Raw genomic sequence first — 14,358 nt, 5'->3', positions numbered from 1 at the left:
AAGCTATGAGATAAATGGATTAATTAGCCATACTCTAATAGTTCGAGCTTTTAGAGCAAGTGATTAATTGTCCTGCATCAAAATCACATAAATCAATTAAAATTAGGCCCGATGGAAGGATAGAACTTCCAATTCAGCATAGGCACATTCCACACTGTTTTGAGAGTCGTGGGGTCTTTTCCTCGCTGACTAGTTGTGATTTGTGAGAAGGGGGTGGCTTGCGGTTGAAATGTTTTTTAGGGTTTTGCATCATGTGTTGTCGGATTTGAAGCTTTTTAGATCTGCAGTTGATGCACTTGCTGATTTTTCGTTGTCCAGTTGAAGATATTACTGGAAATTCTTATTTTATTCCTTTCTTAAGAATATTTCTGAGGGATTTGTTGTTTTTTGCTAAATGGGTGGGAGGTATTGTTGGATGTCTAGGTTAAAAGTATTTGACTCGATTACCTCTTTCTAAGTGATGTGTGCTTACCTCCTCCACCACCTCCTTCAACGACTTAGAGGAGTTTCTGTTTCAGGCTCTCCTTGCCAAGATGTGTGATGTGACCTATATTTATATCGAGTAGTTGGCCCGAACCTGTTTATATACCAGACAGTTGATTCCGGCTTGTTTGGACAGGTGATTTTCCCAGCCTTGGCTTAGACTTGTGATTGTACTGACTTGTTTACTCTGAGCAGTTGAATCAAACTCGTTGTTTGTATTGGACAGTTGGTCCATTCTTATTTGCTTTACGTAGTTGTCTGTACTTATGATTGCGTTGGGCAGTTGGCTTAGCCTTTGTTGAGTTGGATAGTTGATCTAGACTCATTTATATTAGACGGTTGGTCCATTCTTATTTGTTCCAGATAGTTGTTAGAACTTATGGTTGTGTTGTGCAGTTGGAAATATTTTTGTTGAGCTGGATAGTTTATCCAGACTCATTTGTGCCAAATGGTCGTTTTGATGGCTCACATCACTGAAGTTGCGAAAGTGTCTGTTTGCCTGAAAGTATTGGTGGTCTCATTGCCTTCACTTCTCATCCGCTGATTAGCCTCTCATTGTAACCAGTGCTACTCATCTCTACAATTGTGCTACTTTTTTATTTTCTACTTTTACAAAAAAAAATTATGTGCCTCGCCAAACTCAAGTTCCTCTTTTTAGAACACCTTGAGTTTTGTTTTTTTTTTGCTTTTGGGGTGTGTCAAAGAAGAATTTCTTTCTTTCTTAAGTTTGATTATGTTAAAGAAGAATTTCTTTCTTTCTTAGGTTTGATTAAGTTAGCCCTTGTTCCAAGTTGGGTCTCATAAGGATGCTATAGTTTGAGGGAGAGTGTTGAAAGGTGGATAGTTTAATAAGGCCCATAAGCCCTAGCTTCTCATAAACCCTTAAGATTAGTATAATGTAGCTATTTAACATAAACAAAGCTTTTCAACCACATAATTTCACACATTGCATTAGCCATAGCACGATACTCAACCTTAGCACTGGAACGTGCCACAACTATCTGCTTCTTAGTCTTTTGGGTGACTAAATTACTGCTAAAAAAAATACAGTAGCCTAACTTAGAGCAATGATCATTTGGAGAACATGCCTAATATGCATTAGAATATCTTTCAATATCAAGTTTATCATGACAACTAAATAAGAGGCCATGCTGATGCAGGACATGAAAATTAGATATGATGTGCAAGATTTCAGGCTTTAGATCATAATAATTTAGAAACAATCACAGTAATTCCACATCCCACATAAAGTCAAGCATTCAACAAGGGGAATCTACCAGGGTCCAAGCCTACACATGTTAGGGCTAAATCAATTAAAGTAGATTCATCCACACATGCAAAGGATTATTTCCCAATCCAAGGGATACTCACGTTTCAATTTGGGAAAACCTAGGGTTTCAAAAGTGGAATAAAACTTGGGGATTTAAGATGATCTAGGGTTAGGGTTATGGAAACAAGGCGAAAGAGGAGTTAAAAAGAGACGAGAGGGAACCCGTGATCGGCCTGCACGTGTGGACAGCAAACCGGCCTGACGCATGTGCATGGATGGCAGCTCACACGTGTGTGGGGCCCATGAATTTGGAATCGGCTAGCTAAGGCTTGGTCGGCCAGGGATGGGCCATCTTCCCTCCAAATTTCAGGCCAAACAGATAATCAGTTTGAACACGGTGCTCCGCCGAAGTTTCAGCCCTCCTGCAAGGCTAGATTCTAAAAATCTGCTGTAGGGGAAAGATTAGTTGCAAACATGGGTGGATTTGATGAAGGGATGGCTGTAGGAGATGAGGAATATGGAGGGTACGAGATGGGGGCGATTTGGGATGGGTGTGGCTTCACACCACGATAGTCAGCCCTTCGAAGAAGGGAGAGTTTCGCACCCAATTAGGTTTCCGCAACTCGGAGAATCAGAGAAGCAGGAAAATGCAGAATTTTATTAATCATCTTCAATGTAAAAAACCCTACAAGGGGTTATTTATAAGAAAAACCCATATCCCAAAAGCCGCGCCATGTGCGCATACTATTACTTAAAGACGAAGTAATAAAAAATAACAACTAATCAATGCAATTCAAATCATTCATGATGTTCCTAATAATGGTAATTAGCAAAACTCAAAGTCTTAGGTCACCTAGGGTAGTGGGCCACGATCATGAGATCCAATGATGGGATCCACATGATGATCGGGTCCACCCCAAGGAACCAAAACACAGTCTTTTAACTAGGAGGCCCTCCATGGATGTCGTCATCGATCCAGATCCAAGGTGGGGCCCTCTTCCTTGCGTATGTGCGCAAGAGGGGCGTGCGTGTGAGCGAGATGTCCCCGTCAACTCTCCCTGGCTGCGAAGATTTCGCCACCAGTGAAACAAAACTCCTGAACCGTTCCATGTCAGGATCAAGTCTTTGAAGCTCCTCCTCAGTGAGCCACACACTGTCTGAAGCTGGGTGTGACTTTCACTCGACCAGGAACTTTTGAAATCCACCGTCTGACGTTGATATTATTTGATGGTCCAGAATATCCCCTATCTCCTCTCTGGGTATGGGAAGGGTAGGTATGGGAGATAGAGGCTGGAAAGATAGGTCGGGAGGGGGCCATGGATCAAGGGAAAGGTCTGGGGAATCAGGATGGTTAGGTGACAGGCTGGACAATGTATCAGTGATCCCCTGAAATGCAACTAGATCCTCCACATTGAATGTGATACTAATTCCTATGAAAGGTGGAAGATCTACCACATACGCATTGAGACCGTTTCGTTTTATAATTTTGAATGGTCCAGCGCTACGCGCGTGTAATTTACGAACGGCTCCCTGAGGGTACTGCTTTGGCCTGATGTGGACCATCACAGAATCTCCCACATTGAATTTCTTGAATCATTTTTGTTGGTCAGAAGAAATTTTGTAATATTCATTACTAGTATTGATCTTTCGCCTAATTTCTTGATGCAATGAATGAATGTGATGTGCAAAGGACTCTGTAGACTCTGATGGCCTATGGAATAGGGACATAGGGACAAGATCAATAGGCTTCCTGGGTTTATAACCAATAACGACTTTAAAAGGGCTTAAACGAGTGGATCTATTGACAAAACCATTAAATGCAAACTCGGCGATATGCAGTGCAGTGTCCTACGTTCTGGTGTGCTCCCCCACTAAACACCTGAACAAATTTGCCAGACTCCTATTGAACACCTCAGACAGGTTTGGTAGAGTCGCCCCAGGGACTAAATCAATGGCGTGCTGTATATCCCTAACAGGGGGGAGCTCATTCGGTAGATCATCAGGAAAGACATCACGAAACTCATTCACTATCGGAATGGCCTCAGTGGGTAACTCTGCACTAGCCTCTGGTGCGCTTTCCCTAGTCACAAGGGCGTACATCATCGAGTCCGACTCAGTCTCTCATTTAAAGTCTTTAGTATTTAGAATATGGAGAGGTTTAGACTTGGACTTCGATTCCTCAACCAACCTCAAGTGATAAGAGAAAGGGAAGTGTTTTTCCTTAAGAGTTTCTTTCATTTCTCCCCAATGGACTATTGGCGGTTCCCTCAACCTCTCTTTCTTTCACTCCACAATAGCCTAAAACCTCTTTACTTGACCCGCAAGCTTCATCTTAGCAAACCGGACTTGACGAGCATCCGACATGTCGTACCACTTAAAATAGTGATCCATATCTACCAACCAATTTAGAAAAGCTTTAGGGCCCAAGTGGCCATTAAACTTAGAGGCCTCTACTCTAACTCCCTTGAGGAGTTGCGCATCTGGGTCATAATGATCATGATGCCCCTCGCGGGGTGGTGCACGGGTGCGAGACCATGTCTGTTTCTTTGGCTACCCCCATTCCCTAGTCTATCCTCCTGACAACCTGCCTGAGATTGGGCATCTTCCCCAATGGCTGGGTTTGCCCAGGCGGAGGTCTCTAGTTGGGTAACGCGCACATTAAGCTGATCCCAACGTTGGTCAATACATTGTTCCAAGCGCCTACCCAAAGACTCAAACTGCCGGGTTATATTGTCCATTAACTCTTATAATTGCTCCATGTTTAGTGCAGGGCGCAACTCAAAACTGTGACCAGTACGTGTGGGCATACAACTACCCACTCAACTCAAAGGTCCTCTAATGCAACTATATGCATCTAAATGAGACTAAATGCTCATATAGGACTTTGTATGAGGGAAACTACGCAACGCTCCTAAAATTCCAGCAACGTGACTGTCCAAACAGTTTGTTAACAGAAATTTCAGCAATGAAAATTGGGAAATTTCTGACAATAGAAAATTCAGTAGTATATATTGTGAATGATGGGTCCTAAACAGCCCTATATGATGAAATTTAATGCAAAATAAACCTGAGTAGACTAAACCCTAAACATGTAATGCAATACCCTATGAAAAACCTAAGCTTTGATATCAAATTTGATGCAGGACATCAAAATTAGATATGATGTGCAAGATTTCAGGCTTTAGATCATAATAATTTAGAAATAATCACAATAATTCCACATCCCACAAAATGTCAAGCATTCAAAAAGGGCAATCTACGAGGGTCCAAGCCTACACATGTTAGGGCTGAATTAATTAAAATTTATAGACCAAACAATGCTCAAAGGATAGTAGATTCATCCACACATGCAAAAGATTATTTCCCAATTCAAGGGATTCTCACATTTCAATTCGGGAGAACCTAGGGTTTCAAAAGTGGAATAGAACTTGGGGATTTGAGATGATCTAGGGTTAGGGTTATAGAAACAAGGTGAAAGAGTAGTGAAATAGAGAAAAGAGGGAACTTGTAATCAACTTGCATGTGTGGACAGCAAACCGGCTTGACGCATATGCATGGATGGCAGGCCGCACGTGTGTGGGGCCCACAAACCTGAAATCGGCCAGCTAGGGCCTGGTCGGCTAGGGATGGGCTACCTTCCCTCCAAATTTCAGGCCAAACGGATGATCAGTTTGAACACGGTGCTCCGCCTAAGTTTCAGCCTTCTTGCAATGCCAGATTTTGAAAATCTACTGTAGGAGAAAGATTAGCAGCAACGTGAGGGGATGGCTGTAGGAGATGAGGAATATGGAGGGTAGGAGATGTGGGTGATTTAGGATGGGTGTGGCTTCGCACCACGGTAGTTAGCCCTTCGAAGAAGGGAGGGTTTCGCACCCAATTAGGTTTCCATAACTCAGAGAATTAGAGAAGTAGGAAAACGTAGAATTTTATTAATCATCTTCAATGGAAAAAACCCTACAAGGGGTTACCTATTTATAAGAAAAACCTATATCCTAAAAGCCACGCTATGTGCGCATACGATTATTTAAAGACGAAGTAATAAAAAATAACAACTAATCAATGAAATTTAAACCGTTCATGATGTTCCTAATAACGGTAATTAGCAAAACTCAAAAGTCTTAGGTCACCTAGGGTAGTGGGCCACGATCATGAGATCCAATGATGGGATCCACGTGATGATCGGGTCCACCCCAAGGAACCAAAACACAGTCCTCTAACTAGGAGGCCCTCCATGGATTTGTCATCGATCCAGATCGAAGGTGGGGCCCTCTTCCTTGCGTATGTGTGTAAGGGGGGTGTGCGTGTGCGCGAGATGTCTCCATCACATGCCTAGGAGATGATTTAATGTAGCGTAAGTTGCGATGAACTGCTTCAAGATGGCTAAAACGAGAAGTGTGCATAAACTGACTAACCAAACTCACAGCTTGAGACAAGTTTGAACGAGCAATTTTCAAATATATAAATCTCCTAACCAAGTGTTGGTGCATGCGAGGACCATTAAGAAGTTCCCCATCATCTACCTTAAGCTTCTTATTGACTTCCAAGGGAATTAATAGGTCGGCACAAGATTACTTGTTGAAGGTAACAAATCAATGGCATATTTTTGTTGAGACAAAACTATGCCCTTTTTTTTAACGAGAGATTTCAAATCCAAGGAAATATTTTAGTGGTCTTAAGTCTTTGATATCAAACACCTTACTCACATATAATTTCAACTAAAAAATGCCATTAGCATCATCACCTGTAATAAGAATATCATCTACATAGACACTCACAATAATGGTCCCCTTCATATACCTCTTGATAAATACAAAATGATTAGAATGAATACGAGAAAATCCAATACGAATCAAGGCCCCACTAAACTTATCAAACTATACTCGAGAAGCTTGCTTCAAACCATATATCGCCTTCTTCAGACGACATACCTTTTGCTCCTCCCCATTTCGAGTAAATCCAGGAGGAAGCATATATATCTCCTCAGTCAAATTATCATTCAAAAATGCATTTTTAACATCCAGTTAATGTAGGAGCCAATGGAAATTTCTAACAAGAGAAATAATCATCTAAACAGAGTTCATCATAGCAACAAGAGCAAATGTCTCATAATAATCATTACCGAAAGTTTGTGTAAAGCCTCTAGCAACAAGGCGAGCTTTATGTCAAGTTATACTTCCATCAAGGTTGTACTTGAGTGCATACACCCAACAACAACCCACGAGATTCTTCCCAACTGGTAACACAACCATCTCCCATGTATGAATCTTTTTAAGAGAGTTACCATATCCTCCATAGCTTGTCACCACTGAGGAGAAATAAGAGCATCCTTAAGATTTTTAGGAATGATGGAAGAAGAGCATGCAAGAGCATAAACAAGGAACTTACACTAAGGAGACAAAGAATGATAGGAAAGAAAGAGTTAAATGGGATGAGAGGTGCATTGTCTCTTTACTTTTCTAATAGCAATAAATCCATGGAAGGGTCATCTAAATATGGATCAACATGGATCAACATGAATAGACAAATGAGTAGGAACACTATCGGTACTTGAAGCTAAAGAAGCGTATTTCATGGTGTCCTGAGAAAGAATAGAATTTCAAGCATTCCTTTATTCATATACCTTCAAGTTAGACTTGGTGGAATCAGTAGCAAACTCATCTCTAGCATTATCGAGTTTGGAAGGAACAAACGACATTTTATTAGACTTAACGACAAGGACCAGAAGAACCATAGAACGATGCTCCTCCTTTTCACCAAAAAAATAGGGAGTGTCTCTAATAAATTTTATGATGCAGGACAATTAACCACTTTCTCTAAAAGCTCAAACTGAGAGAATGGAGAATTAATCCCTTTATCTCATAGCCCAGGCCCCACATCTCATGGGTTAGGACCTCGTCCGAAACCCCCTCATGGGCCCCAAATCACATGTGTATCGCCTCACACGAGCCACCCGCTTCACATAAGCAACCCAACCCGAGTGTGCCCCTGCATCCCACAGGCAACCCCACTCAAACCTGGTGTGAAAATGCCTCAGCATTAATCACCCCCGGTGAAGAGTCTTGAACACGAGACCTCCTGCTCTTATACCAATTTGATGCAGGACAATTAACCACTTGCTCTTAAAGCTCGAACTGATAGAGCATGACAAATCAATCCCTTTATCTCATAGCCCGGGCCCAACATCCCATGGGTTAGGACCTCGGTCGAACCCCCTTGTGGGCCCTAAATCACATGGGTACCACCTCACACGAGCCACCCACCTCACACGGGTGGGGCCCACCTCACACGGGCTGCCCACCCCAAGTGTGCCCCTGCATTCCAGAGGCAACCCCACTCAAGCCTAGTATGAAAATGCCCTTGCATTATTTTACATCCATAGAAACATAACTTTTTACTAACTGGATCAAAACATTTATACATCTATTGTGAAGACAAATATCCCAAGAAAATACATTTGACAACTCGATTTGACAATTTATTTCTAAGATGATCAGTATTATAGACATAACATACACACCCAGAGACCCGCAATAGAATTTCAGGAATTGGATAAAGGGCCGAAAAATATTAGACAAGTGACTTCAGTAAGAACCTTCGTAAGAAGATGATTAACCAGAGAACAGGTAGCCTTTGACCAAAAAGATTTATGAACAAACATACCAACGAGGAGAGAACGAGTGACTTTTAAAAGATGTCTATTTTTCTTGTTAGCAGTTCCATTTTGTTGTGAGGTATATGCACATACAATCTAAGAATACATACCATGTTTCTGAAGATAAGATAACATAGTATGGGAAAAATACGCTTTGGCATCATCTGTACGAAAAGTTCCAATATTCACATTAAATTGACTTTTGACCCACCTATGAAACACTTTGAAAATAGAGCTAACTTCATCTCTAGTTTTTATCAAAATAAATCCATGTCATACGAGATGCATCATCAATAAACGAGACTAAAGTATTTAAATCTATTAGAAATAATTGGAATTGGACCCCATACATCTTAATGAACTAAAGAAAAAATTCTACTGGATCGTTTCTCTACAGGAGGATTAACAGACTTACGGTGTTTAGCTAAGACACAAGCCTTACACTTTAAAGTTTTTTACATCATTAGATTCAACTAACATGAACAATAAAGATTGTAAGACTAGACTTAAGGGATGAACAAACTTACAATGCCAAATGTAAATGTATTCCTTCTTGACACTAAGACACTTACTAATATGACTTGAAGTATTTAAACAAAAAATATATATATATATATATATATATATATATATATAAACCATCATTCTCATGTCCACGACCAAGTAGCATCTTCGTCTTCGGATCTTGGAAAACACAATGGTCAGGATAAAAAGTCAAACTACAATTCACGTCCTTTGTAACCTTATAACTGATAGCAAATTAGATGTAATATTAGGACCCAATAAGATGGATGACAAGGAGAAAGACAGAGAAACAAATATACTACCCTCACTCCCAATAGGTGTAAGGGTACCATCTGCTAATTTCACACAACCTAAATTTGGATTAGGAGTAAACATGTGCCTGTCATATGATCAATAGCTCCCAAATCCATAATCCAATGACTTGAAGTAGTGGTATGAAAGACAATAGATGTGTTACCTATCTGGGCCAAGTAGATGATGAGGCCTTATTCTGAGTGGCATCCCTTAACAAAGTACCATATCCGAATTTTGAGAAATGAACCACATTACCAACTGATGGAGTCACAGGTGAAGTTGTGCAAGGTGTTGCCTCCCCAACAGTAATCTGAGAGTCCCTGCCATCCGAGGCAGTAGAATTGGTCACTCTACCCTGAGGACGATCATGAAGAACCTAGCAATAGTCAACAGTGTGTCCATATTTTCCACAATGAATACACAATCGATCCATGCTACAACCATGGCTAGTACCACATCCACGGCCTCTACCACGTCCACAACCAATACCAGTATGATCAAAGTTTCTGAATCATGTCACCAAGGCAAATTTTTCAACAACAGTGGAACCTATAACTGTCCTGCACTTCTAATCAAGTAATAACAAAGCATATACATTATTAAGCGATGGTAAAGGTGATCCAAGAATATAAGCATGATCTAGTTCAAAATCAGTATTAAAACCCACCACTAACTCAAAAATCCATTTCTTTTCATTGTTTTATTTATTTATTTATTTATTATTATTATATATACCTCCGCATCTGTAGAATACACAAATTGAAGATCATTGAGAAAGGATAACTCCTACCACAGACTGTGCATCTTGGCATAATAATCAGACTTAGATCTCTCCCCCTGTCGCAACTCGCGACTGACTAATTTCCTAATAGATATTATAAATGTGGGCCACATTGTTCTGATTGGCAGACAATTCATAGGCTGTCAACCAAATCTCAGAAGCAGTGGATAGAAAAAAAAAAAACAAGACCTTTGCTAATTTCTGGTTCCATAGAGTTTAAGAGGTAGGACATAACCAACAAATTGTTTGATTTCCATTCAACATATGAGAGATGGTAGAGGGTGGTTCTTCTATACTACCATCTATATATCCCAACTTCTACACTAACATCTATATATCCCAACTTTTGTCAGCTTTAGACCACTGAAGGTAGTTACGTAACTTCAATTTGTGTTGTAATCTGCAGGCTAGGGTTCTCAGAATGAACAACTAACCATTCCATTCTGGAATTAATGGGGTCTACAATCAAATGTGGATGATGAAGACAGAGAATTTCAAACAACCAATGCCAAAACAATGCTATAAACAACAATAGCAAGAAGAACAAACGTCTATAATAAGAAATTCCAATGAATGTCCAAACCCAATCACACATGGAAAGGGGTTATGCACAAAAACAAGCTAAAAATAAGATTAATAACTCGATTGCTGTCCAAAAATGTGATTGCTAGAAATTAGAGAAAAAATACCCAAAAATCTGCCCCAAATTTTTTTTAAAAAAAAAAAATCAGCATACCCTATCCGATGCAACACAAAAGTCTGCCTCACCAGGAAAAATCCAGCAGATCCTAGCTAAGGCAACACAAAAGTCTGCCTCAACAGGAAAAATCCAACAAACCCTAGCCAAGGCAACACAAAAAACTGTTTTAACAGAAAAAAAATCCAGCAAACCTTAGCTAAACCAACAAAAATTCTGCTTCAACAGAAAAAACCAGCAAACCCTAACCAAGGCAACACAAAAATCAGCAGGCCCTTAAGAAAATATCTTCAAAAAAAGACTAGAAGAAGAATTTCCAGCAACATCTTCAATTGGATAACAGAAAAGGTAACAAGGGTTTTATCCACATGTCAAAGAGAACGAATGTATACCAATACCCTCAACCATTCAGCAAATATTAGCAAGTCCTTCTGGAATAAAATAATTAAAAAAAAAAAAACTTCAAAAAAGAAATTGAAGAAGAATTTCCAGCAACATCTTCAATTGGACAACAGAAAATCAGCAAGGGTTTCAAATCCAGCAACCATGATTTAAAAGCCTAAATTTTTTGAAGAAACACTAGAAGAAGAAGAAGAAATCCTAGAAGATGAAGAAGACGAAGAAATCCAAAGAGCACTTGGGTTTTGATACCATGTTAAGAAGAAGGAGAGAATTTGTGTGTGTGTGTGTGTGTGTGTGTGTGTGTGTGTGTGTGTGTGTGTGAGAGAGAGAGAGAGAGAGAGAGAGAGAGAGCATATGGGGCTGGGATGTCCAGCCCACTCTAATTTATAATATTAGAAGAAAAGGTAAAATTACATACATGGCTTTATATAAGGGAAAAACTATAGTAAGGCCTAGGGGCAAATAAACAAAGATAAACGGCTGAAAATTAAGGATAAAGGTCCATAACATATAAGACCCAGGTATATGTACCTGTGGAACCAATCATAAGCCCACACGCACATACACCCACACTGGCCAACTATTTTAAGCTTGATGGAGCATTCAGGGGACAAAATCTGGCCACTATACTTAGTCCCGGGTGATAAGTGAATTCCTTTCTGAAATACATCAAGCTTCACCTGAATCTTAACATGAGAACAGAATATCACCTGTGTCAACCACTAACGTAGCATCAAAAGGTGTGCTCGGTGTTTTGAATAGCATTAGCAAATAGCATAAATCCCCTATAGCATATGCTACAGGGGTCGTAGCATACACAGTGTATGTAGCATACACATATCGTATGTCATGTACACTGTGGTTTTTTTTTTTTTTTTTTCTAAATGATAATTGTATTTTGTATGTTGTACTTGATACTCTCAACTTGTAGGATTTTAATTTCTTTTCATACTTGCGACTTCTGGTTTCAATTAGTCATTATTAATTAAAGTGCTTTGCTTAGAAAGTTGTGGATGCGATGATGATTTGATTTGGTTTATACATGTGGATTGGCTTTTGATAAATGATAAGTAATAACTTATTTGAACATGCATATACTTGAAAAAATGAATCAGCTTTTAGGCACACACACACACATATTGGTTTTTCTTACTATTTATCATATTTTTCCAATTTATTTATTTTTTATTTTTAAATAGAAGTATTACACTACATGCTACGCTACTTATGCTACACGCTATAGAGGTTTGAATGCTACACAACATGCTACCGCTATTTAAAACATTGGGTGTATCAAAGCCCTATATTAAAATACAGATAAAATTGAGTCTAGGACTAGAACTCGATGAACAAATGAACGTCCATACTCCCATGTGTGAAGGGCGACGACAACTAAATGCTCGATAGTGGAGATAAATCCATCCCGACTTGTCATCGATTCATACACAAGATGAACATAAAACTAATCACCGGTTGCCTTACCCCACTGAGATAGTCATGGAGAATTTTGGGTACTCGAGAATATTGAACATCGACTCTCCATTAGCCCATTTCAGCGATTATGTGAATTGCATTCTTTTCCCAAAGGCAAAAAGGAATTTCAAGAGAAATCCTTATAACCCATTAATTTGTCCAAGTTTCCAATCACAATTAATAATAAAGCATATAATAAAGTGGATCACTAATGACCCTATTCCATTCACCAAAAGAGGTCACTACTAATGACCAGTGTTTTAAATATCGACGATATCGGCCGATATATCCCACGATATATCTTGTATCCCACTTGTGCGATACGAAACGCATAGGTAGTGCGATATATCCCATATGTTCGATCTGGTGAGCATTTTCAAATTTCGATCCTTTTATTTTCTGTAAATCATGTTAAATTAGTGTCAAATTGTTACAAATCCATGATTTTGCATGTTTTGCATGAAAAATCATGGATTGGGAGCTTTGATTTCGAGATTTGGAGGAGATGGGGCCAAGTTGCGGAAAATTGGAAAAAAAATAAATCAAAAATTCCCAATTTCTCGCAAATCATTTGCAATGTTTGTGTCCAAACGTAAAATCAAACATGTATGTAACCTTATCTTGTGATTCATATTTTGCTTTTGAATGTATTGCTTGTGTTTCTACATGTCTTCTTACATTTATAAATTATATGAATAGACATTGAATATACTTGCATCAATTCAATTAGACAACGCATAGATTTAGGACCCCATACAAAGAAACCTATTACGTGTACTTGTTTTTTTTGTAATGTTTTGATTTGTAAGTGTGTATTGATGTCTTTTTTAACAATCACTGAAGTTTCATTGAAAAATTCGACCAATTTCCTAACGTTTCCCCATGTTTCCAACAACAATGATACATTACACGATACAACCGATATATCCCATGCAATATCCAATATGTATCTGTATCCCAAGAATTCGATACGTAACGCGATACCGATATTTTGAACATTGCTAATGACCAAGTTCCAATCAACAAAACAATCAAATGAGTCCAATTGGCTTGAAAAGGCACGCATAACACCAACACAAGGATCAAAACCTGTGTCATTCAAAACATGTGGAAATTTTCATCCTTACATGATCAACATGTTATTCCTCCTGGCCACCAATTAATCTTCGATCGAATGGCCTAGTTATGTAGTGATATATCAGTCCGTTAGTGGGCCTGGTAAAATTTCCAATTTTATCTACTATGAAATCAAATAGATAAATCAATAAGGGCATACATACGTCCATTGTACTCTGTGTATGGGACTTGCATATAAAAAGGTAAAGACTTCCATACATGTGCAAATAGATTGGCGAGAAGCTTCTTGTGCTTCCAAAAGCATACTTAAGCACAAAATTTGCAAGCAAGGTTCTCACCTAGAAGCTCACCCAATCTGCTGGTCCCATTCGCCCTACCACAAGATGGCCCAAAGCATTCATCTAGAAGCTCCTACAGCAGATGGTCAACATGTAAAGAATCCAACTAGCCTAAGATCATCTGTGTTTTGTGCATGCAAGTCAGAAAATGCTTTGTTGTACTGTCATTTTTAAAAGTTGGTATGGATGATGAGATCTCTGATGAGCGAGATCATTTCCATATAAACCACCTAAGGCAGAGACTTTCAGATGAATGGGCTAGATCATCACATGGTGAGGGAAAAGGGGTAGGCCTCTAGGTGACAACCTTGCCAGCAAACCTCATTTCACCATTTATCAAAGCCTTGCACTTGCATAAAACATAAA

The 14,358-nt window shown here is 39.3% G+C and overlaps 1 protein-coding gene across 5 annotated transcripts in view; it reads right to left on the bottom strand.

Annotated features, from left to right (window-relative positions):
• Window positions 1–14,358, bottom strand: part of LOC131242933 (ENHANCER OF AG-4 protein 2-like) — a 99,516-nt gene that overhangs the window by 4,286 nt on the left and 80,872 nt on the right. The window contains exon 12 of one of the 5 annotated variants that reach the window (XR_009169770.1): window positions 9,391–9,544. The exons of 2 other annotated variants lie outside the window; for them this stretch is intronic. The gene's annotated coding sequence lies outside the window, so the exon portion shown is untranslated. Of the gene's footprint in view, window positions 1–9,390; window positions 9,545–14,358 lie in introns of those variants that run through there. 2 more of the 5 variants (XM_058241914.1, XM_058241915.1) reach the window with 2 other exon arrangements.

Source organism: Magnolia sinica, chromosome 4 (assembly GCF_029962835.1).
Source record: "Magnolia sinica isolate HGM2019 chromosome 4, MsV1, whole genome shotgun sequence".
In the NCBI taxonomy this organism is placed as follows: Eukaryota; Viridiplantae; Streptophyta; class Magnoliopsida; order Magnoliales; family Magnoliaceae; genus Magnolia; species Magnolia sinica.
This window is presented reverse-complemented; position numbering and strand designations above follow the sequence as displayed.